This window comes from Talpa occidentalis, unplaced genomic scaffold (genome assembly GCF_014898055.3).
Source record: "Talpa occidentalis isolate TD23 unplaced genomic scaffold, MPIMG_talOcc4v2.1 talOcc4.3, whole genome shotgun sequence".
Classification (NCBI taxonomy): Eukaryota; Metazoa; Chordata; class Mammalia; order Eulipotyphla; family Talpidae; genus Talpa; species Talpa occidentalis.
In genome coordinates, this window is record NW_023603184.1 from 145,456,566 (window position 1) to 145,482,329 (window position 25,764).

General features: G+C 43.7%; 1 protein-coding gene across 4 annotated transcripts in view; it reads right to left on the reverse strand.

Annotated features, from left to right (window-relative positions):
- PID1 (phosphotyrosine interaction domain containing 1) overlaps positions 1-25,764 on the reverse strand; it is a 199,459-nt gene that overhangs the window by 150,827 nt on the left and 22,868 nt on the right. The window contains exon 1 of one of the 4 annotated variants that reach the window (XM_054700130.1): positions 12,563-12,671. The exons of 1 other annotated variant lie outside the window; for it this stretch is intronic. The gene's annotated coding sequence lies outside the window, so the exon portion shown is untranslated. Of the gene's footprint in view, positions 1-2,224; positions 2,246-12,485; positions 12,494-12,562; positions 12,672-25,764 lie in introns of those variants that run through there. 2 more of the 4 variants (XM_054700129.1, XM_037524171.2) reach the window with 2 other exon arrangements.

The window sequence follows — 25,764 nt, forward strand, 5'->3', positions numbered from 1 at the left end:
GTAGCTCTCTGAGTATGTCTACACCACGACTTCTTCATCCACTGCTCTGAGCAATGCTCAACCTCATCGGAAAGTTTCTCCTCCAGGTTCACATAGCCTCTTAGCCCTGACACACAGCACCCTTATGTTCTATGGGTTCTTGAAGCTTTTGCCCCCAAAGTGATGGGGTAAGAAAGCAATAGGGGACTTGGAGCAAAAGACTAACCCTCCTCCAAGACGACCACACTGATGTGACCACACAACCCAAAAAAGATCTGAAAAATGATGGAGCGGCTGGGACTTAAGAATCAGATTTTGATCTTCCCAAACATGTGTGAGTAATCCTCAAGCTGTCAAGGTGAATAACTTAAAAAGTGAATAACTATATGGGGCCTTGCTGGTGGCGCAAGGGGTTAAGTCTTAGCACTATGAAGCTATCACTAGCCACTGCAGCATGAGTTAGATCCCTGGCCAGGGAGCTGACCCACATGGCGCAGCAAACCTCTCCTGTTTCCCACTGCTCCATCAGCAGTGTATTTCAGTAGATCCACCTGCTCTGCTCCCCACTCTGTCTCTGGTGAATCCTCTCACCCTGCCCCCCCACACACACCTCTAGCCTATACCCCAGCTTTTGTATGCATAAACAACTCGTTTTTTTAAAAAGTGAGTAACTATAACTCTTGCTGCTGTTGATGTGTTAAAGTGTTTTTTTACAAGCACTGATTTAATGCAAGTCCATGATGGAGGAACAACAAACCTGAATCAAAACCCCAAGTAACACCAAAAACCTATTGTGGCATCTTCAAATAAGGAAAATGAAGCAGAGAAAATAAATGACCCCAAACCATAAATGATATATTACTGTCATCACCCGTCCCTTTGATTTTCAAGGTCCTCTCCTGAAAAAAAGCACCTCAAGCTCCTACTGCACACATCTTTTTAATAAACAAGTGACTTTTTAAATTATTATTGAGGTATAATTTACATAACATGAAATGCAATTTACAGATCTCAAGCACAAATAGGGACAACTTTAAATACATAACTACTCTGTACAACCACAGCCCAAAGGTTCATGCCCAGTGTCCTGGGACAGGCTGCCCGAAAGTCTACTTAACTTTCCAGTTTTGCTGGAGCAGCCTGCTGGGGACAGAGCCCATATATCTCCAAGATCTTAGGATGACCCCAACAGAGCTCTGGGAAGATTCCAGAGAACTCTATCCCAGACAGTAAAACAAAGCTTGGAACACACCATCCAGATGATTGTCTGTACCAGAGGGGAGCTCCAATTTTAATTTATTTTATGCTGATGAGGTTTATGAGTCTTTGAAAATAGGAAGCTCAGCTGTTTAGGATTTGCTTTGTTTGTTTGCTTTAATTAATGATAGTGCCTTGCTGGAGAGAAACTGCGCTGAGAAGAAACACAGTCAGAAGTGATCTAGTCAAAGCCTCTCCTTGAGCCCTGGCTCTGAGGGGAACGAGATTCATTCATCTCACTTGGAGTCAGAGAAGGAGGTGTATGGGGGCAGCAGGTGGTCACGCCTGAAGATGGGAGGCTGGAAGGGAACAATGAGACCCAGGCCATGTGCCAGGCCAGTCAGAAAAGGTCAATATGGGCTGGCGACTTGCAGAGGGGAGTGAGGACTATAGGTCTCATAAACCAGACTTCTCAAAGCTTCAGTGACACGAGACAACCAGCATAAAACAACCTATACTCAACTCTCACTCCTTTAGACTTAACTCACTCAGATTTTGCAGTAATTCCCTATCAGCACCAGACAAGCTCCTTCTCCCAGCATTCCAAGGTACTTCTAATGATGGTCCTGGCTCTCCCTTTACAATTCCATCTCCTGCTGCTCTTCATGCACCCCACAGTCAGCCCAAATCAGCTCATGTTCTAAAAATGCCAGGAAGTCTCACTCCTACAAGCTTTGACTGTGCTGTTCTCTTCATTTATAATGTCTTTCAAGATTCAACCTAAATGACCTTCCCACTGAGAAGATCCCCAAACTGGTGTCCCCTCCCCTGTGCACCCCCAAATCCTGTGCACATACCCCTCTAATGGCCCTTTATTTTCATTAAATTATTATTCTCTCCTCCACGCAAGTACTAGTTCCTCTCAGTGTCCCCAGGGGGATCCGAGACAGTGCCTGTTTTACAGCAGATGCTTGAAAAGCAGATGACGAAAGATGAATACAAAAGTTCACAACACAGGCTGGAAGAGATTCTCTCCTGAGATACTTACACTTGAAATGAACTTCACAATTCTGTTTCCTAGGCAAAAAGAAAAAAAGTTATGACAATAAAATCAAAAGAAAAATCACAGGCAACCTTCACCTGTCTCCCTTCCTTTGTTCCCATTCATCCCAGGCCATCCCACACAGTCAAGTTGTACAAGTTGTAACCACAGGGTAACTAGCTGTACCTACTTTAGAAATCAATAATGGAACCAAGCTGAAGCATAGAGAGTGACACAACAGGGCAGGGGAGAAGCCAAGATCAGAGTCAGCTATTACCTGGAGAGCAGATATACTACCCAAAGGCAGGTCATAGAGACAGGTCTTGCCGAACAGGTGACCAGACACTATGGGAATCAGTATAGAAGCAGATTCCATATGCAGAGGCTAGGTTTGGAGCCCTGGATTCATGGAGGGGAGAAGAGAGGACATGGCTAGGATTCAAAGGCACAGGCCAGCTTCAGGGGAGGTGCAGTAGTGACAAATAGAAAAGGAGGTAGCAAGGATACAAGTAAACAACCTCCCAATTGGCCCAATCTATTGGTTTGCTCAACAGAAATTCTGCCTAGATCTTCATAGAGTTCAATGACTTTCTCTTGACCCACCTCTTGTTTGCAGCCTTCTAGGTCTTCCCTCCTCGACTAATTCTCATCGTCAAATGTAAAGATATGTTAAACTGAAAGCTTCTCCTGAAGTCAGCCTCTGAAATCACCATATAAATGCACAATTATTGATCCCCAGTCCATGTTTACCAAATGCAACATTCAAAAACTGGAGAGGAAGCTAGATAGAGATCACCTAGCTAGGACCTTTTTTGTAATAAGAAAATGGAGGACACTTCTTAAGATCATGTGACTTATAAGAGATTGGGTCACAACTAATAATAATAAAAATTTGGGATAGACACCAGGCTAACCATTATCTCTATTTCATCAAACCCCTGGATGTCTTTGAACATCCTTGGCAGAGAGAACTGAGGGCCAGAGACACTAGGTGACTTGAATAGAAAAGGCAAGAGGCAGAAGCCAGGTGAAAGAGCCCCAGACAGAAAGGCATCCTCCCTTCACAAACTCTGTATTTAGTTCTAGCCAAAGGACTCTACTACTGATGGGGAACAAGGCATGGAGAGCCAGGAGGATTCCAGCGGCCCATATGAGCAGAGAACCAATGAGCGAAGAGGTTTACCAGTTGTCTAAAACTGGAAATGGTCATAGTAGTGGCCCAACATAGAAAACAGTGATTCCCTAGGAACAGATGACTCTACTAGGTGACTAGGGTCTTTTCTGGGGCCAGGGATCTGGGAACACACTCTGTCTTTAAACTCACCATTTCCACTCACCAAAGAGCATACCACTTCCCCCATGAATGCAAATTACTGAGGGGTGTTGTTAATAGGTTTTTATTCCCCTTGATGTAAAATTAAAACTAAATAAATAAAACAGTAATTGGAAAACTCTAATGAGGAAGCCATTTAATCTGAAACTGTCAATGTTTACACCAGTACTGTGCTTCCTAGGGTTTTAGTGTGCCACTCGAACTTAATGTTTTTAAGCAAAAATTAAGAAGAAAAACTTACCCTGCCCCAAATTTCCCCAACCCAAAGACATTTTGAACAATATTCCCTGACTTTTTACGTTTTCAAATGTAAAGATGTTAAACTGAACGTGTCTCCTAAAGTCAGCCTCTCAAATCACCACATAAATGCACAATTATTGATGCTCTGTCCATGGTTCCAAATGCAACATTCCCTCTCACAAATCTGGCATCTCAGTGTAGACTCACTCCCTTGTAAGGGGGCTGAACCACATTATGCCTGTCCCTCCAGGAGCCCGGTCCCGCTGAGTCTCTCTTAGAGAGCAGATTCTACAGCTCACACATTTGTTTTTAAGATTTATTTTTATTTATTTATGCATACAAGAGCTAGGGTGTAGGCAAGAGGTATGGGGTGGGGGTGAGAGGATTCACCAGAGACAGAGTGGGGAGCAGAACAGGCAGATCTACCGAAATGCACTGCTGAGGGGAGCAGCAGGTGAGACAGGAGAGGTCTGCTGTGCCATGTGGGTCAGCTCCCTGGCTGGGAATTGAACTTAAGCCACAGTGGCTGGTGATAGCTTGATTGCACTGAGACTTAACCCCTGTGCCACCAGGGAGGCCCAGCTCACACATTTCTGAATGGGGTGACCACCTTGGCCTGGTGTGCCCAAGACATCCTTGATTGGAGCATGAAAATTCTGTATCCTGAGCACATCCCAGTCCCGGCCAAGCTGGGGCAGTTGGTCACTTTGGGGGGCGTGGGGGAGGCTTATTTTGTTTTTGCTTTTTAATAATAAAATTTATTGATTTATTTACATCAGTATTAATTTTTGCATAGTATTTGGTTTCTCCTCTTAGACGTAGTCCCCCTACTTCTCCCAGCACCACAGCAACCATGATCCATCACCACAGTCCCTTCTGTTCTTTCCCTCCCTGGTTTTGCTTGGTCACTATTTTTGAGCCTCTCAAAGTCTTGAATACTTTGGAGTCACGTATCTACCTCTTCCGCTGCTTCTAGCCTCTCATCCCAAAATCACCTGGTTCTGCCACCCCTCCTGCACTGTTCCACACACCACATACTCTATTGGTCAAAGTGCTGTATGCCAGGCATAACCAGGGCCACCCCAGGACCTCACCCTCTGGACCCATAGTCCTGCTGGCTGCACTGTCCTCTCCCTCCTTCTGAAGTTTCCCTCCTCATTCCCTTTTCTCATTTACCTCCAACAGCTCCTTTTCACCGGCCTCATCAACCCCTCCTGCCAGCCATCTCGATCTCTGACCGTCCCTGTTGCCCCCTTTTCTACTGAGACACACATCCCTGGGCATCCTCCACTCTTTCGATGCCAATGATGTCCAGTAACCAGCATGCCCAAGTGCCTCTGTTACAGAGCAACCCCGATATAAAACGGGTTGCCTGACCGTGGGTCCCCACCCGTGCACTTAAAGGGGACTTATTAATGCTAAACTGCAGACACACACAAAAGGTTGGTAAAAGGTTTATTTACAAGGGAAGGGGTAACAAATAAGGCAGGAGAAAAAGAGGGAGAGAAGTTCGTAAATGCATCCTACCCGCTCCGCTGACCTGGATTCCCAATGATCCACAGAGCTGGCGAAAAACCAAGCACGCTGCATGGCCAAGAGAGCAACCCCGGCCAAATGGCGGGTTAAATACTCAAACAGAGAACACAGCTGCTTAACTCTGCCCTTAGGTCCTGCAACCTTCCCTTTGGTGATCGTGGGATTTGTAGTTCCCAGTGTCTTGAGGGTGGAGTCCACAAAGCCTGTATGGATATTGCTCCGGACATCCTTCCCCCAACACCTCTGCCAACCACCCCCTCCCCCCAGGACAATCACTTTCCCCAGAATGAGCGCTGCCACAGACTCCCGTCCACTCCTCCTAGTGGCAAACCCACCCAAGCTAGGGAAACAGCAGCCCTCTTTTCTCCAGTCTCCCACATTCCTTCATCTGAGCACTTGGAAGTGCCCACGACTCTCTCAGGTCATGCCCTCCACTCCTCACCATCCTGCCCTGCGTGCCTGGGGATGGTGCCCTCATTACCCAACCCAGGCCATCAAAATTCTCCTCAGTACCCCCCTCCCACTCAGAGGCTCTGGGTGTGGTCAGAGTTCCCCAAACATAAATTCGTTATGACACTTCAAGTTCCCTCCAATGTCTCTAAGGACAAAGTTCACACTCTGGAGGATGTAACTGACTCCTGACTCCTTTCCCCATTGTGCTTTAATTACCTTTTCAGCCTGACCTTGGAACACTGCCCTTCACACACCCAGACTCTGTGCCCCGGAGCCACAAACAGGCCCAAGTTCATTGACCCAAGATGAGCCACCCAAATGCATCTGCTTGTAGAGTAGCACTGAGAGCTGAGAGTAAACACAGGAAAATAAAACAAATGCATGCAGATGTTTTTTTCAGCTAAAGGCCCAGTATAAATATAACTTTGCATTCCTTTTTCAATTAACATCATTAGTATATCCTTATATTACTGCACAGCTTCCATAATTAATTTGATGGCTGTACAGACCCATAATTTACTGAGTCACGTCCCTGTTGTGAGACCTCTAGGTGGCTTCCAATTTTTTACTATTATACACATTACTGTAGTGAATATTTTCTTACACATGGCTTTTGCTGTCTTCTTAATACATGCTTGAGGATAAATTCCCAGGAGTGGGAATGCTGGGTCAAAGGGTGTGGAAATTTTATGATTCTTTATAATCACTGCCAAATTGTTTTTCCAAAGAGGAAAAACCAATTCCACTGCCACCATGCTACCATGCTACACCAATTCCACTGCCACCATGCTAATGATCTCATAACTTCTCTAGTTTGGGCCTTAAAAAAACAAGCAAAAAACTATTATTTATTTGAAACATGTAAAATACAACCTCATTATAAATTTAATTTGCATTCTTTTATTATTAATGAGCTTGATTTTTTTCAAATTGTTGACCTAGCAGTCTATTGTTTATCCTTGCCCATGCCCATTATCTCCACAGAGCGTCCCATGCATCACTTAAAATAACTACTATGAAATTTAACCCTTTGATCATCATAGTTGATGCAAATATTTTCTCCGTTTTACTGCCTGCACTCAACTGTATTGTTGCTCATTTTATGGATAGCTAAGAGGTTTTCTACAAAAGAAACCACAAATTCCTTCCCTTGTGGGGTCCTGGAGGCCAGGACGCAAAGGATCTAGGGCCCCGGGCCCTGGAGGTGGAGCCAGAAACTGGGGAAGTGCCTGTCCTGTGCCACAGGCCTCAGTTCTCTCCTCTGTGAAACAGGAGTGTCCTCCAGCCAAAGGTGTGCTGAGCTGTGGCTGAAGAGGCGTGACCCTCTACTCCTACATCACGGGCAGTGCTGTAAACCAACATCACCTCAAGGAAGAACTACACAACTGAAAGGAGAGAGTGTGTGAGCCCACTAAGGCAGCGTCCAGTAGCGCCAGTGACTCCTGCACCGTAGTTGCCAGCCATCGCTCTGCAAATCAAGCATCTATTTTAAAACTCTGGGGTCTTTCATACACTATTCTAGCCCATGAATTTTATATTATTTTTTTTACAACCACTAGTCCAATAATTATTTTTTATTTTATTTTATATATTTTTTACATCCTTTTTCATTTTTGCACAATGTATGCATTTTCATCTTGGTTATATTCCCCATACAATTCCCACCCCCCTTATTTTGACCCTACTCTCTCCTCCCTTTCACCCCCCCCCCATAGTGTGTCTCTGGTTTATAGTTGCTTGTTGATTTTGATTTTTTTTAAATATTTATTTATTTATTTATTTATTTATACATACAGGCACTGGGTACAGTCAGAAGCACAGGAGGGTGAGAGAATTCACCAGAGCCAGAGCGGGGAGCAGAGCAGGCAGACTGATGAAATACACTGCTGAGGGGAGCAGCGGGCGTCAGGAGAAGTCTGTGCGCCATATGGGACCCTCCTCCGGTGGCCGGGGAGCTGCTGGGGAATCGAACCGGTGCTGCAGAGGCTGCAGGAAGCTTCGCAACCCAGCGCTCAACCGCTGCGCCACCAGGGAGGCCCGATTTTGATTTTTACTTTATTATAATTAATCTTTTTCCTGGTCCCTTATTTAGGTTTTCTAGATTCCTGCTATGAGTGAGACCATCCGGTATTTTTCTTTTTCTGGCTTATTTCACTGAGCATGATCCCTTCCAGCTTCATGTTGCTGCAAATTGCATGAGTTTATCTTTTTTGGTTGCTGAGTAATATTCCATGGTGTATATGTACCACATCTTCCTGATCCAGTCATCTACTTTTGGGCATTTGGGTTGTTTCCGCAGCTTTGCTACTGTAAATAGTGCTGCTATAAACATAGGGGTGCAGGTGCCCTTTGGAATTAATGATTCTGTGTCCTTTGGGTAAATGCCTAGGAGTGGAATTGCTGGATCATATGGAAGCTCCATCTTTAGCAGGTTGAGGAATCTCCCCACAGCTTTCCATAGTGGTTTAGCCTATGAATTTTAGATTAACTTTTATTTTGCTACTCATTAGTTCAAAAATTATTTTCCTCCCTCTTGTTTTTGATTCATGCATTACACATCCCTTCTTTAATCACGGCCACCACCTGAGTGCCTCCTCCATAGGGGCAAAATGAGATAACAGCCCATAAGGAAAGGAGAAACAAATTTTTCTAATATTTAAGCAGAGTATCTGGCTTTTATTTTGTCTTGTTTTGGTTGGGAGCTTAATTTAATTAAACTGACCGGTTGCCAGCATTCTAATTAGCAATTAGTGGTGGACTCCACTCACCAACGGATTCAGAACCCAAGAGCCAGCTCTGAGACACTGCCTTTCACCTGGCCTGACCCTTTGTTGTTTTTCATTAGTAAAGTGAGGGTAACAATACCTGACCATTCTGGCTCCCAAGAATATTGTGAGAGTCCAGTGTGATCCTGTCTGGAGATGTAAGGCAGAGACTTTCTCCCCTGATGGTGACGATGATGGTTACCAGAATGTTCGGTTTCCACGTTCCTTCAGCTCTAGTCCCTCTGCCCAGTCCCCCTCACGGTGGAGAAGCTGGGCTTGGATGCCACAGCCTGACTGCTGGATTTGGGGAAATTGCATAACCTCCCCAAGAGCCAGTCTTCTCATGAGCATGGCGGAGACTGCAGTGGCAAGGCTGGAGTCAGTGAGTCCTCAGCAGCCTGATGGGCAGCAGCGACTCATGACTGTCTCAGGCTGGTTATTCTTGGGGGCCCTCATGTCCTTCTCCAGCCTGTGTGTTTGTGGCCTTTACTTCACCTGTCTCAGGCTTCTGAGAGGTGCCAGGCCCAGGAGCACACAGAAGGGAAATGAGAAGCAACCGGAGAAAAACATGCGTGTGTTAGTTATTTTCTCACCTGTATTCCCAGAGCTTGGGTGGCTGCTCTCCCTCTCCCAGGGAGGCAGCTCTTTCTCAGAGGCCTTGCTCCCTCCCCCTCTCTCCCCAGGCCAGGGCTGTGTTGGGCCCTTTCCAGGAGGAAAGGGCCACTGATGCTGGCCCCTGCGGCTTCATTATCTCCTGTGCACACTCTTGCCCCACGGACACTTTCGTAGCCTCTCATTCTTTAAGTCACTCCGACCCTGTTGTCAGCCAGGACGCTCATATAAATATTAACTCTTAACTGATGAGCAAACATGTCATAGAAATTCAAGGACCATCTCTCTGACATTCATGGTCATCGATGTCCATATCCCACTGGGTTTGTGGCCCAGTCAGAAAGCAATACACTGCCCAACTTTCTAGGATTAGTGTGAAGGCTGCTTTGCAGGTGCAGACTTTCACCTCAGAGAACATCACTGCGTTAGACGGTAATGTCGCCCAAAGCAAAAGGACCCGACAGTCTGATTTGGAGGTTGAGCCGACCACCTGCTCCCTATGTCCTGACAGTACTTCACATGGGGGTGCACTGCCCCAAACCCATGGCCCCACCCAGGATTCTGGGCTCCCAGCCCCAGGGTGCGCCCAGCACACTCGTCCGGCTCGGACATGTCCATCTGCGGGAGCTCTGGCCCAAGAGTCACCCACACTCATGCACCCGAGGAAATCAGAGCCCAGTGCATGCCCACACCCCGAACTTCCTGGTCTTCCCTGATATTTCTTCCTCATGTCACTTGGCAGGCATAAAATCAAATCTGAAAAAAAATTCATAATAAAAACTCAAGATAAAAATAGGAAGTTGGGCCCAATTCATGGCAGTGGGGTGGGGCGAAGGCAGCTACAGGCCTTACAGCAGCACACGGGGAGCTGAGAATAACCCCTTCAAAAGGGATCAACCAGTTGGATTCAGCAAAAAAAACTGAAAAACTGTCCTCTAATGAATAGTGTGTGTGTGTGTGTGTGTGTGTGTGTGTGTGTAAGTACTGTTACAAATACCTGAGAAGATTATGTGGATAAAGATGTTCACATGTTTTTATATTTAAATAAAACATTATCTGCTAACACCAGGTTGGTAGTCAGTTACTCGAAATTATCTTAGAGATCAAGGAAAAGATTCCTTTATGTACAAAATACTATTTGTTGGTGCCTTCAATCCCACCCTAAGAAATACCTTTGACTTGAGCAAAACAGCAGTTAGGAAGCCTGTTAAAAATAGAATAGTCCTTCAAGAGAAAACATAGGCCTTGGTGGGCCTTTCCTTCACTTGGTGTGAGAAATACACCTGATCTCAAACCAACGCTATCGACAGGAGCCAATGACTTAGAATCTCATCATGTGCAATCAAGTCTGCGGACTCCTTTTGCAAGGTAGTCCCAAGGTCAGCTAAGGGAGCCTTGTGCATCACTAAGCTTCTGTGCTTGGTAAGGACAGGATTCACTTGGGAGCTGGGTATGGGTTTAAATGAATGAATGAAGAACCAGCAGCAAATCCAGCCTCTGCTGCGGAGCACTCCGCCACCTCACCTCAGAGCACAGCCAACACAGGGGCCACCTCACCTCAGAGCACAGCTAACACAGGGGCCACCTCACCTCAGAGCACAGCCAACACAGGGGCCTTAGAGTCGTGGTGACCTCTTGGATTTCACCCTGACCTGCATTTTCTGACCTCCCTTTACCCCAACTTGCAAGGTCATGGGGTGTTCCCGCAGTGTCCCAAACAAAGGACATGTTTAACAGCGACATTATGCCCCGTCTGTGCTGATGAATACATCGTTTTCCTCAGATCAAAATGCCCCACCATGCAGACAACCCAGAGGCAGGCTTGGCACTGAATTGCAGGTGGGCACCTCTTCCCAACCACCTCTTATTTGCCTGGTGGAGCTACGTTTCACCATCGACATGCAGAAAAGGACCCCTGGCTCCACGTGCCCTTGCACGCGGCAGGCTGATTCTGCACACAGCACATCTGCACTTGGCTTGGAGCAGATGTTTCACTCCATAGCTTCACTCAGGTGATCTATTGAGTTTTACTTAACTCTTCTATTTACACACATGCTACATATTAAGACTTTTGCGCAAACACAAGGCATGCTGGGAGAAAGCTCTGCTAAGACATGATGAAGTAAATAACAACTGTCTCAGGGACCCATCATTCAATAGCTTTCTGACTGCTCTATGCTTCTCTGAGAAATTGCAATGGTTAGCCTTAGCCTTGGCCTGGAAAAGGATGCCAATCTGTGAGAGCAATCATTTCTAGTGCGAGCCGAGAGGAGTTTTAGATGTATCCAGAGGAAAATTAAAAGGGTTGAGAGTTATAATTTGATGCGAAACACAGGTGCCCTATTGCACACCGCCATCAGTTAGAAGGAGAGAAGGTGGGGGAGGGAAGGGATAAGGGAAAGAGAGGGAGGGAGGGAGAGCGAGGGAAGTTGGAGGAGGGAAGCAAAAAGGTAAAATCAAGCAGCCCAGGTCAGTGAGGCAGAGACCCCCCTAGAGTTTCAAAGTGTGGAAATTCATTAATGCATCCGCTCTTCTGCGATGTGAACTTTCCTTGGCCCTTCCAGCACACTCAGAAGAAACACCACTCAGATCCAAAGCTTGTTTATCTCTCACAATTGGAAGTCTTTCCTCTAGAATAACTTCTATAAGCCCCTTTGGTATAAACCCCCTTAAGTCATCTGGTTTATCAGCCGCACGCTTTCAGCATTTCTGAAACCTTAATGGGATTTAAATCAACAAGAGGAATTTATTGCTGCCTTTGGGGCTTTTGTAATATTTGCTTGTGAAGGTTTGTATGAGTTACTGGGGATGAAAAAAGTTCATTTTTCCATTTTTTATATCAAACCACAGTCGACTTTTCAAAATACAACAAACTGTAATTTCCAAAGGGATATATTTTACACACACCAATATATATGCTCTTGTCCTCTAGAAACGTAAACACACACACACATCTCGTGGAGCACACAGACCCAGGCCGACGGGCGATATTCCACTGCTTCTCCTAGTTTCTATTTGTTTCATGTAACACTTAGAAATGCTTATTCGCCTCACCCATGGCTCCTCATAAGACAACTGTGGAACAGATTCCTCTTACCTTTTGAATAAGCAGGGCTGCCCGGCAATGGGGGTGCCACAGGCGTGGGAGATATGACTCCTCTCCCCAATGAGTGTGCCATCAGAAAGCCAACCACCAAGTGCCACGAAGAAGGTACAGTGGGCAGGAACGGGCACGGAGAAGGATCTCTATGACCCAAGCAGATGGGGTAAAGGAGGAGAGAGTCCTGGAGCCCTCGGTGGCTTTTGCAGGCTTTTTATTTAGATTTACCAAGTATACAGCAGGCAGGGTGCTGGGGGGCCAGGAGGCTGGCAGGCCTCCCAGCCCACAGCAAGTCTTCACTCTACCTGGGCTCTCCGGAGTTCTCTGGTGGCCTTGTTCTCTGCTGCTTTTGTGGTTCTCTTTGCTTCTCTGCTCTTCTGCTCTACTCTCTGCTTCTCGTGGTTCTGCTGGCATCCCCATGACACCACCCTTATAAGCCCAGTCTCTCAGCCCAGGTGCACCCACTTACGCATGCCCACACCCTACTCCAGGTGCCCGCTGTCAGGCATGCATTCAGAACCGCAGGGATCCACCATCCATCCTGATGGCGGGAGGGCAGAAAAGCCTGATAGCTTTACTTTACTGATAGCTTTACTTCACGTAGCCACACCTGCCTGGCCACACCATACCTGACAAGGCGCCAGATAACAGCAAACTCTGTCCACCAGAGGCAGCTGAGGTCACAGCACAGCGGATGAGGTCACACCACAGCAGCTGAGGTCTACCCAATCAAAGCCCATGCCCCTGATCCAACAAACCCACAGTCCCAAGCGACCCCTCTGGTCATGGGGCGCTGTCCCCCAAGTCACGGATGTGGACTTCTCCGTCATTTACACAGTCTGACACTCTGTGCTCCTGAAAGCTGATGAGTTTGCACATTAAGTCATCCTGGGATTTATCATCACATTGACTTTGGAATTAAACCCGATTACTTAGCACCTATCAGCTGTTTGGGCTACGTGCTCTCTAACCCTCCAAAGCAAGTATTATCAATCCTATTTTATAGATGAAGACAATGGAACTCCGTGCACCTGCTGCTGATGGAGAGGCAAAGCCAGAAACAATTGAACAGTGTGTGCACACCTGCAGCTGTGCTGAACCCCAAACTCATGCCTGTTTGCTCCCATTACCCTGCTTTTACAGCGCTTGTGCCACCGATGTGTCTCAGTATTCCTATTGTGGGGTGCCAGTTTCCATGACCCACATCCCCACTAGCTCTTTATCTGCCTCTCCAGCGTACAGAGACAAAGCTCAGGAGATCGTACCTCTGGACTCCCCATCTGTGACCAACCTCCCCATGCATGTCCCACCAGAAATACAGATATGTGCCTAGACATCCATGATCCTCTTACGAACAGAAGGGCCAGAGAAGACAGAGTTCTTCACAAAACACAGCTCCTCATATACACTTTCAAAATAATATTTTGGTTGCAAAACAAAAGCCAGAAAGGTTAAAGATGCCTATCCATTCTTCACTAATATAATATGAATTATTCTAATCACATTACTTGTTCAAAGATGGAATGAGAGTTTTTGATGTACAGGTTGAGGATCAGAATAATAAATGTCATTGGGGAACTTTCAGAGGGTAGCAGGCCAGCTGCCAGGCCACCACATGGGCTTCTGAACCACTTGATGGTTCTAGCTGCACATGAGTAGAGTGGGTGTGCAGATAACGGGGGAACCAGGAGGAGAAAGAGAGGAAGCTCTTTCAGTCCCATTAGCCAAAAGTATCTGGTGTAACTGTACAATGGCTGCTGTACAATGAAGAAACCTCCACTACCACACATATGTCTCATTTATTTGTATGTAATTGCTTTTAGTTAGTAGATCAGCACACATTTGCAGAGTATTAAAAATATCACATGATGCTGAAAACCTAGAAAAAAAGGTCTTTCCTCTCAAAAATCATATGCTGGGCCTCCCTGGTGGCACAGGGGTTAAGTCTCAGCACTATCAAGCTATCACCAGGCACTGAGGCATGAGCTCGATCCCCAGTCAAGAAGCTGACTCACATGATGAAGAAGACCTCTCCTGTCTCACCCGCTGCTCCCCTCAGCAGTGTATTTCAGTAGATCCACCTGTTCTGGTCCCCACTCTGTCTCGGGTAAATCCTCTAACGGTGCCCCCATGCCTCACACCCCAGTTCTTATATGCATAAATAAATAAAAATAATCTTTAAAAAAAAGAATCATATGCCTCAGAGGACTAAAATTTACACAAGAAACACTCAGAAAATAGTGTGTCATGCCAATGAAGTAAGTTGAACTCTGTATATCAAAGATTATAAATGTGATGGGAAGAAATCAGCATTGATCAATGTTGCCAGAGCTTCATTAAAAAAAGTGTAAATTTAATTTAACTTTAAAAGTAGAGGAGGAAATTGAGACATTACGGTAAGACAGATAATCAAGGCAAAGAAAACAGAGCCCTGGCAGGCCCCAAAATAAACAGAGACTGGCTGAATAGCAGGTACATGATCCAAAGTTGGATCCAGAAGCATTTGACCACTAGGTCTGGAAGCTGGACTCAGGTTTACAAGAGGAACAAAAAAGAGTCACTGTCATTCTTGGGCAAAAAAGAGGTAAAACAGAGCACACTTGGGAAAAATCATGCAGCAGCATTGTGTAAGCTCAATTCAAAGTCATGTTTTCCATTAAACATTTTCCCACCTAACACATCCCACTGACCCCAGGCAGAAAGAGTACTCTGCTCTTAAGGGCTCGTTTGATTCAGTTGGACCCTTCTGGATGATCCAGGTCTATGACCTTAATTATATCTGAGGAGCAGCTCAGATGCTCTATGGTAGGTAAAATATGTCGCCTCTTACCCCAAACTGGAACCCATAAATATGGTACATTACAAGGCAAGGGAAAATTAAAGTTGTAGGAGGAATTAAGGTTGCTAATCAGCAGACCTTAAAATAGTGAGAGATCATGGATTAACTGGGTAGACCAGTGTAATGTTAAGGGCTGTTTAAATCTGGGGGAGAGAGACAGAATAGTGGTGTCAGTGAGATGAAGATGGGAAGGGGCAGGAGCCAAGGAATGCAGGCAGCATCCAGAAGATGGAAAAGGCAAGGAAACAGTCCCGTAGCACCCCTGGAAGGAATTCAGTCCTATGGACACTTTAAGTGGAGCCCAGTGAGACCCATTTAGGATTTTGGACCTTGAGAACAGTAAGATAATATTGGGTTGACAGAAAAGTCATGATTCATTTTTTCTATGTCTTTCAAAGAAAAAATAGGTCATGACTTTTTCCGACAACCCAATATAGCGGTGTCCTCATAAGCCCCTAAATGTGTGATAATGTACTATGGGAGCAAGAGGAAGCTAAATCAGATGACATTCTCATGGTTGGAACATTATGGATGGATATGACCAACTACAGATGTGTCCATCTCTTTTACTGAATAGTAAACTAAAAGGACCAGTCAGGCAAGTGTGGAACTTCTGAAGGTGAGGCTGCTGTCATTTTGAGATGGACAAAGTGGACCTATTTTGAGAGGTCGCTAGACAGAGGACCCAGCATGATTCCTGCCCCCAAACAACTTTCAATAAACAGTGACTGCTATGGTCACATTATCAGCAATTGCCAGTCCAGTCTCTGCAACCAGGGACTCTGGTCCAAACTTGAAGTACTGACTTCTGATATTTATTTCACACTCTGCCCTGATGGGCACCTCCTGTGGCGCTTGCCAGCTGCCCTCCTCTCTCCCAGCTCCCAAGGTCTTCTTGCTAAGCTTCCCTGCTCCTCTTCACTACTGGGCACTTCCTATGCCAACGCTTGTCACATTGGTAGCAGAAGGAACCCTCGGAAACAGTAAATCTCTTCTTGGGAGAGAAGGAAAAGTAAAAAAGAATTAGAGGAGAAAGGGCTCAAATAACCAAACTGCCACGCCTCTCCTCCAGCTGGCAGCGCAGAGGAGCTGCCCACAGGCTGTGGTTCTGAAAGTCACCCTGGAGGAAAGAAAGTGCAGAAGGCCTACCCTGCTACCCAGGCTCCAGAAGGTGTCGACTTCCAGAGAGGCGTGGAAGGAGTGGGGTGCCACAGAGCCAAGGGCAGCCAGATGGGTGTTTTCCAATATTTTTTTCCATTTGAAATTTAAAATTGATCTTCATTGATTTTCTGTGAGTGTCTGAACACTCTTGATTTTGGGTTTTTAACCATATTGCTTAAATCAAGGTAACGCTGGTTTATAAAACACTATATGATTTCGGGGTACAGGTTAACACCTCCCTCGCCATATGTCACCACATCATACTCCACCACCAAGGTCCCCATAAACCTCCAGCGCAGTCCATAGGATCCCCTCCCTCCTTTGCTTTCCACCCCAACACTCCTCTCTAGGTGAAAAGGAGGAAAAATAAATCAATGTTATGTGACCACTTCTTCTTTCCATTTTTATTCGTGTAAGAGTATCACCTAAAAAGACTGCCCCAGCAAATTGACCTAGCAAATATTATTCTCTGGATAGCTCAGTTCAGACTAGAGATGGAGCAATAATCTGCAATGACCTCTTGCCCTAATTGTGCAACAGGAAAAAAAAAGAAGTCTTTGATCTCAGACAAGTGCAAAACTGTTCCTTCCCTTCCACCTGCACGTGGTATGTGAGAAAATAGAGGAAACTGGATGTGGATACAGAGGGAGATGAAGAAGTAGAGGAGAAATTTTTATCATTCAAATAAATAGTTTGCTTAAAATAGAAGGCTACTCTAACATAAATAATAATTTGGAGTATAAGTGACATTTCTAAGTAGCTATAAATTTTTATGTCTTCACAACCACCACCCCCCCAACCACACAGTGGTTTCTCTGATTTTTTAAAAACAACAGATAAACTTTCAATTACTGTAGCAAACCGTGAAAGAAAGGTCTGTGGAATTATTAACACTGGAGTTAATTAATACTGACATTGGAATTAATTTATTCTGACTTACACATAATAAAATGAATCATTCCAATTTCAATTAATGTCCCTCTTCGATAAAGCGCATCTATGTGATGGGATGGAAGGGGCCAGCACCAAATTAATTAGTAACTTTGAAGATTCATTTAAGTTTTTACTTTCATATTTAAAAGTGATGACATTAAATTTCAATTTAGTGAGCGCATTTTTCTCCATTTAATATGCCTCGTCTCGCTTCTTTAAAACACTCTATTTCCTTTTTGGTCACGTAAACAAAAACATCTTGGAGGAAAAAATAAATCCCTCAAATGGAATTTGAAAGGCTGCCTCTAATCATCCCATAAAGTTTCCTAAAAGATGGGGGCATAACTCACTAGGATAAGGACTTCATTCAAGCATTAATTACTTCCAAAATCATCCAGCTTGATACTGTATTGACTGATTAAAATGCCAAACCACATCATTGCTCAGCTGATCCTGGAAAGCTTCAAAAACCACCAAGTAGAGCCCAAAGATAAAAGACCAATGAATTGGTTACTTCAGAATGAGATAAACTTTTGAAAGGAAACAGGCTGTAAAAATTTGTTTGTACAGGGCATAAAGGATAACATCCACTCTACTTGACTAAAGTGACTGAGATATTAATTTGGGAAAGTAGGTAAGTCGCAAATGAGAAAGTAAGACAAGCTTTTACAAAGACATGAGCTTTGGCTTCGCTTCCTGCATTTACAAATTGGTCTCTAGCTTCCCGGGGAGCTAAAGGGCAGGGGTGGAGGAGCTAGGCATTGTCTGAAGTCTCAGATGGCATTTCCAAGTGGGTATTATTGCCAGTACTAGTCTGACCAGCATCACAGGCCTGGCTGACAGCATCCTGACTTGGGCCAACGCCTTCCCTAAACCTGTTTCCTCAATATAAGGCAGCAATCACATTAGTGCCAACCTCAGGGATGCCGTGAGAAAAATGAAGGCAGGCAAAGAACCTGGCCAGCAGAAAAAATGTTTAGTAAATACCAGACCCATTATTTCTTTATGGTTATTACTAATTATTGCTTATTATTATTTTAAATATTTCACTTGGCTTAAAATGGGCTCATGCACTATCTTGTCACCACCACTAAGAACTCAGGTCCTGATTTACCTTTGTGGCTGAATGACCAACAGCATGGTAATGCTATTCAAAAATGTTTCCTTATTATAGGGAAGTGACTCTAACACTTAGTTGTGCCTCAGAATCTCTAGGAAAAGGTGGTAAAGCAGTTTCTGCCCCTCTCCCAGAGTTTCAGATTCACTAAATCAATGGGAAGCAAGGAGTTTGCACTTCTAAGAAGTTTCCAAGTTACTAATGCTGAAAGTCTGGGGCTGACCAACTAGAAAATCATCTCCATTGAAAGTTTATAATCTCAATCAGGAATCTATGGTTTAGGTGAAGGAAATAAGACTGAACTTACAAACTCCTAGGGGAAATAAAAAAAGTGAGCAAAAGAGACAAATTTCCATTTTTATCCTTACCAGCCAAAAGCAAGAAGACAAGCACAATCTCATTTGTCAATAAATGACAAGCAACAAGCAATGGTTATTTCAATATAGCCCATGACAGAATTTAAAGTAAGCCATGGAAAAAGAATATGTCAGACTTCTAGGGTAGCTACCTGTGTCTGGACCTAACAACAGGGGACAAGGACAATAAACAAATTCAAAACAAACCTGAGAAAAGATGGTATCTTAAGCTCCATTTTCTACCACACTCAAAGAGAAGGGCCGTGTCATCAGCAGCAATGAAACTGAAGTCATTTAGTCCTTAACTGAATTATTTCAAGAAGCTGAAGTTTTATTTTAACTAGATGAATTAAGTCATTTACAGTGTAGCTCAGCACTCTCTTCATGACGTTCTTCTTTTAGCATTAATTTACGACACTTCATGTTTAAACTCCACTTAAGGGTTCACATGAATACTCATAAGACAGACATAAAAGAGAATGACTCCGTGTAATCCAACTCAACCTATATTCCTGGCACTATTACACTCATAAAATATGCATTGAGAAATCTAGGTGGGAGTTCTATTTTCATCCTCATCTAAACATCTAAAGAGGCAATACTGAACGTTTTAGCCCTGCTGGAAAATATTTCACTTGACAACAACACAAGCCATTCAATTCCAAAAACGCGTTTGGTAGACAGAGGACCCAGCAATGTAGGCAAAAGTTTGCATTTTCATTATTATAGATAGATATGTGATTATTTACCAAAATCACTTCATCCTAGAGACATAAGGAACATAAAAATGGAGGATAAATAATATTAAATTCCATTGCTGAAGTTTAGTATTTCCAGAAGCATTTTAAAAACAAAACGAATCCCCTGAGACAGTTTGTGAAATCAGTTATGGTTTTTTAAAAAAAAAAAAAAGGCCTAGAAATCGGTGAATGCAGTGTCCTTGTTGTAGGATTCTCCTATTACTAAGAAGTCATAAAGTATAGAAAGCTCATCCACTTTGTTTAAATCAGTTTCCCAAACTGGGTAAGCAGGAAGTCCTGTTGTCAAGTCCAAGTTGTATCTCCCCCGGATCTTGTTAGACTGAGTAGCCTTTTCTTTCAGCACTAAAGGCCGTCATTGCCATTGTCTCCTGCTCCTCATTATTTCTGATGCAAGTCAGTGATCACTCACACCAGTATTTCCCTGTTTATTATAGACTGGGTGTGGGGGGAGTTGTGGCTGTTTTTTGTGTTTTTCCTCATTGTTTTGATTTTTAGCATTTTGACTACAATTTGTCTAGATGTAGTTTCCTTTGGGTTTCTCCTACTTGGGATTTGCTAAGGCTCTTGCACCTATAAGTTGGTATTTTTCACAAATTTTGGAAATTTTCAAACCTATTTGTTAACTTTCTTTCCTGCCCCACTCTGTCTTATCTCTTTATTGACACCACAATGACATATGTATCACAGACTGTTTGATATGTTCCAGTTATTGAGGCTGTTGTTCATCCTTTTTAACCTTTTTTCCTCTGTGTTCTTCAACTGGATTAATTTCCATTGATCTGCTTTTAAGATCACTTACCCTTTCTTATTCTTTCATCAACCTACTGTAAGACTTCAAGATGTTTTATTTTCCAGTTCCAAAATTTTCAATTGTTTTCATATAATTTCCATTTCTCCGTTGATAGACTCCTTTTATTCACTCTTTATAAAGAAACTTCGTTAACTTAAACATATGGATGGTAACCGCTTGAAAGCCTCTTTTTGCTATTCCAATGTCTGTGTTTTCTTAGGGTCTGTTTCTATTGACTCCTTTTGCTCTTTGCTATATGTTACTTTTCCCTGCCAGAAATTTTACAATAAATATGATGGCTGATATACTTTGAAACTCTGACTATGTTGTCATTTTATTGTTTTTTTTTTTTTTTATTTAAAAAGCAGTTAAGTTCCTGGCTAATGACCACGAACTTGGGTAGGTTCAGTTTTTACATTTTGGTAAGATAGGTCTGTTTCAAGTTTGCTCTCAAGCTGAGAAAATTAATTTCTCTCAAAACAGACTACAAAATATTATTTACTTGGTCACAAGAAAATTGAGTGTTGCACAAATAAATAGAAAAAGCATTCTTTAAGCACAGAATTTCAAGGTGTTTCATTCTAATTGGGAAAGATACTCAAACTATATTTTTTTCTGAAGAGTTGATGAGTTTTTAAGTACTACAAAAATCACAATATACATAAATCAAAGTTTAATATCCCCATATGGGCAGAAGAATTTTAATGACTAGCCTGAATGATAAAATAAGAACCAAAATGCCTGATGATTTATAGGAAAAAAATAGAATCTTTTTTGTTTTTTTAATCATGTTTCCACAAAAGTCATCATTTTTCAGAGTTAAATATAAGCATATACTTGCATGTAATATATTGACTCATCTTCACCGCTTTTGGAAAATTTCTATAAACATCTGTTCCATCACCTGTAAAATGCTTATTAAGACAGGTGTCTCTTAAGCACAACAGCAGATACAGAGTTTCTGTTCAGCGAGTAGTTATTTCTAAAGGCAGAGGCTACAGCTTTCAGATCATGAAATAGAAAAAAATTTTAACCTTACAACTAAAATGCAGTTTTCCTGTTCTGCCTAATTAGAGGCCAGCTAAAATCAAAACTCACACCACTGGATTTGACTCAGCAGATGCCACAGAAATAGAACTGCATGCCCACATGCTGAAATAGTGGGTTACAGATCCAAGGGGAAACTCGTGATTCTGTCTCCACCCTCCACTTGTGCAGTCTGCTACACCACCTGGCAGCCTCCCCATGTAGCAGGGCAATCCACTCAGGTTCCCAGACTGGAAACACCAATCTCATACTCCACTATTCCTCTTCTCCCTTATCTGCTATCAGTCTCTTCTGCCTCTTCATTCATTCAACTCCTCTGCCAGCTCCTCAATCACATCACTGCTTTAGATATCTTCAGCCTCATCTCCCGTACTATTTCCAACAGCCTCCTCATTTCCCTGCTTATAGTTTGTTTTCTATGCCACCCCCAGAATGAGCTTCCTAAAGCCGGTATCTTTCTATCTTCAAAAGCCCCCGGTTGCTTCTTAAACTAAACGATGAAATTCATGCTCAGAAATAACCCCTACAAGACACTGCCTAATTGTGTCTCTGCAACAGTTTAGCTTTGCCTTCTGGCCCTTTGCCTCTCTCCCACCTCCTGCCTTACATGATATGATTTCATTCAGTCCTGGGAGGTCTCGGTTCCCAGCTCTGCACAGGGCCTTACCCATGCCTTGGGGAATTTTCTTGAGTACTAAATGCCTGTTCATCCTTGAATAGCTTCTATATCCTGCTTTTAAAGGTTCCATCTAGGATGGGAATTATAACTAACCGCTTGCTGTTTTTATTACTGTACTGTAATCCCACGTTTACAGGTCTGTTGTGTCCTCCGGACAAAGAGCTCCCACAGACAAAAGACAATGTCCAGTCTAGTATCCGGTTCACAGCAGGTGATCAATAAACATCTGTTGAATTAATAAATGAATGTCACTTTTTCATTTCTAGAGTTAATATTCTGCAGATATGTGTGGCATTTGAACATTTAAGCTCAGAGATGAAAAACAAAGAGGCAAACTATTTGCCTCACAGAAAGTCCCAGCACCCAAGGAAAATGATCAAAGAAAACAAGAAACAAGGAGGCTTCGTATTAATCACATTCATCTTTATCTGCCTTCCTCCAAGAGGAATGAAAATGTTTACAAGATTAAGGTTATATATCCACGCAGATCAAAGTCCAATTTAGTAACTCTCAACTTTTCCCAATGCACATATTTTATTTACAGTGCTTCCCTTACAGATCATGTAAAGTCAAAAAAAAAAAAAAAGTTGACTTAGTTTTTAGTTTTCATCAAGCAAAGATTAATACTGGATACTTTAATCACCAAACATATTTGGCACTGGGTATTGGCAGAGACCCCACATGTACTTTCTCTGGGATGAAATCACTGATTTCTAATACAAACAGAATAAAGAAAAGCCCAGCATTGTATAAACAAAATATGTTCCTTCTTAGTTCTCAAGAGAAAATCAGCACAACCTCATTTAACCACCATTTCACTGTGACTGGGATGCTACCTAGGTAGAAAGCGGGGCTCCTGTCAAGCACCCTTTGGCAGAGTCTCACACTCGGTAGCCTTTCCCAAACTTTTAAGCAGTCTGGCATCATTTCTTCCAAATACAGAACCAAGTATCCCTGATTCTTATCGCCGTCCCAACAACTGCAGCCCGCTGTGGAAACTTGACCTGGGAACAAGTCTCTCTGCACAGAGTCCCCCCCAAAACAACCAAACATGACGGCATTCATCAACAAATACCCACGACCTTTCTCCCCAAGTTCTGACTCTGTGGGCCACCTCATGATAAAATAAAGACTCAATCCCTCAAAACCCTTTATTTTCTCATTTTAACTCAGGGAAAATTATATAACCTCTCTTAAAGAAGACAGATTATTTTCTCCTTTGGTTTATATTTTGTTTTCCCCAAATAATGTATTTATTACAAACACAAAATCTGCTCAGCTCCATAATCTCAACAAATCATCTAATCAGTCAAAGCAATTGTCCATTCTTTTCAAAGTAAAACCATGCCTGCTTCCCTTTCTCACTTCCAAAAGAGTTCACTTCCCAAACTTTGCTCTCTGAACTTCCTTAAGAAGGTTCCTACAATATCTATCCCTGCGTGTTTGACTTATGGCGCTATCTGGTAAGACCCCTGCCATGGCATTGGCCATTCTGGTGCTTAGAGAAACAAGGAAACCTAGAGAACTTCAAAATTCCACAACCTGAACCTTCGAGGAATGCAATGGAATCTTCTTTGCTGTTCAATCACCCAAAGTGACAACCACACCGATAAGGTGATCGTGTAACAAAGCCCATCTCCTCCAACAGGCTTGTTCATCTTTGCACTTGAGAGCTGTCCAAGGGCCCTCCCTGGTGGCAGGGGTTAGAGTCTCAGCTATCAAGCAATCAGCAGCCACTGTACCATGAGTTCGATCCCCAGCCAGGGAGCTGAGCCACATAGCATAGCAGACCTGTCCTGTCTCGCCCGCTGCTCCCCTCAGCAGTGGATTTCAGTAGATCCGCCTATTCTGTCTCTGGTGAATCCTCTCACCCCCGTACCTCTGGCCTGTACCCCAGTTCTTACGTGCATAAATAAATAAATCTTTAAAAAAGAGCGAGCGAGAGCTGTCCTAGCTAAACATGACATTCACATCTTCTCCTTGACAACACTCTTAAAGTCTTTTGTGTGTCTAAGTCTCCTGCATCCCACTTCCTTTGTGTTATTTGGAACACACGACTTCACAAAGCTCCCCTCTTAGACCCACGCCTCTCTGTTCTCAGGAAAGCCAAGATGAAGTGATGCTTCTTGCAACACCCCATCGCTCCTGGTGAATGCTGCAGTGTCTGCACAAGCTCACAGGCAAGGGAGAAAGACAATGTGTTTTGCTTTGCCTAATTTCCCCCTCACCAGCTTCACACTTTCATGAACAGTAATAATTCTCAGGATACTGAAGTGCCACTCATTTTAATCAGAAGATAGTTTTGCACATTCTATAAAAATTATGACGAATTACCATAGAGCACAAACTTTCTGTGCCAGGAAAATCAGAACTGGAGGTTTTACTGCTCAAAATGCACTTGAACATACTTTACAGTTTACAAAACACTGCTACATATGTGATACCATTTTATATTCAGAAGAACTCGATTAGACTCATTTTGCTGAATGGGGAAACTGAGATTCAGAAGTCCGTGTAACTCGCCCAAGGTCCTAACAGGGCTGAAACTTGCATGAAAAGGCCGCCGGGCTTCCCATTACTCCAGACTCACTGAGGCCAAGGGAAGATTTAAGTCACGCACGTTCCTCTACATTTTGAATTTTGTTTGCTTGATAATGGGTTTCCTTTGGTGTTTTGTTTGCCAGACCAAACTGTGGCAATGGCATCTTCAGTTGACCCCGGTCGAATAAGTTATTTGGACTCTTTTTCGGTCAGAATAACATCTACATTTGTACACAGCCGCCATCCCTGATTCCTAGTGACTTTTAGTTGGAATTTAAAGAGCTGAAAGGCTTCACCTGTAGCAATGCCAAACTTAATCCTTTATGTCCAAGAGGCCATCAGTTATCTTGCAGTTCACATTAACCAGGGCACAGCAGTCAACAGGTTTTCAGAAGGGTGTGAGGATTCAAAATCCAGAGCCAAGGTGCCAGATCATGAAATAAATATTATGGGAATTCTGCGAGTAGATACAACCTTATTCACGTAGCATCTGAAAAATAAAAGCTTTAAGGGAAACAACACACCCTGTAATAAATAGGCCACAAAGTCCACGTTCAAGGCCTGAACGTCACATACACATAATGGAGGAGTCAAGCGCCTGCTTACGGCCCGGTCTGCAGTAGACAAGCTGGAATCGTACCCCTGTTTGTGCTCTGCTGTGGCCGCACATGCCCATGCATTATCCGTGGGACTGAACGCACCACAAACCCCAGTGGCAATAAATGGTTCCAAAGGAAGAAGCGTCCGCAGAACAAGTAAAAACATGAGTGGATTCCAAAAAGTACAAAGATTTGCTAAACAGAACACACCAGACAGAAATAGCACTTTAAAAACCTGCTCCAAATCCTTCCATTGAAGTAAAATGTTTTTGGCAACTGGAAATAGTTAAAAATTTCCCATTTTCTGATTATTCCAAGTGCTTACCTCTGCACATCCGGTCTCCAGCTGCATCTGTCAGGACAAGAAATCTCCCAAGAAAGCCAGTTCTCACAAGCGCTCCTGGCTAATTTAGCAATTTGCAAAATGGAGGAGGTTTTCCTGATGGAGCAAAAGGGGCGGAGGGGGTGCTCTCAGCACGCAAAGTACCCCAAACCCCAGGTACGAGCCCCCCGACTCAAGGCCAGAAACAGATCCCTGTCCTGACAAGAAAAAATCCCACTCATGGAAAACAGAACGCAGAAGGAAAGTGGGGAGCCAGACAATTTCTACCGTTAATGTGCACATGGGACAAGCCAGACAGCGCTCCCCGGAGAAACAAAAATGTGACAGTGACGAAGGCGCCG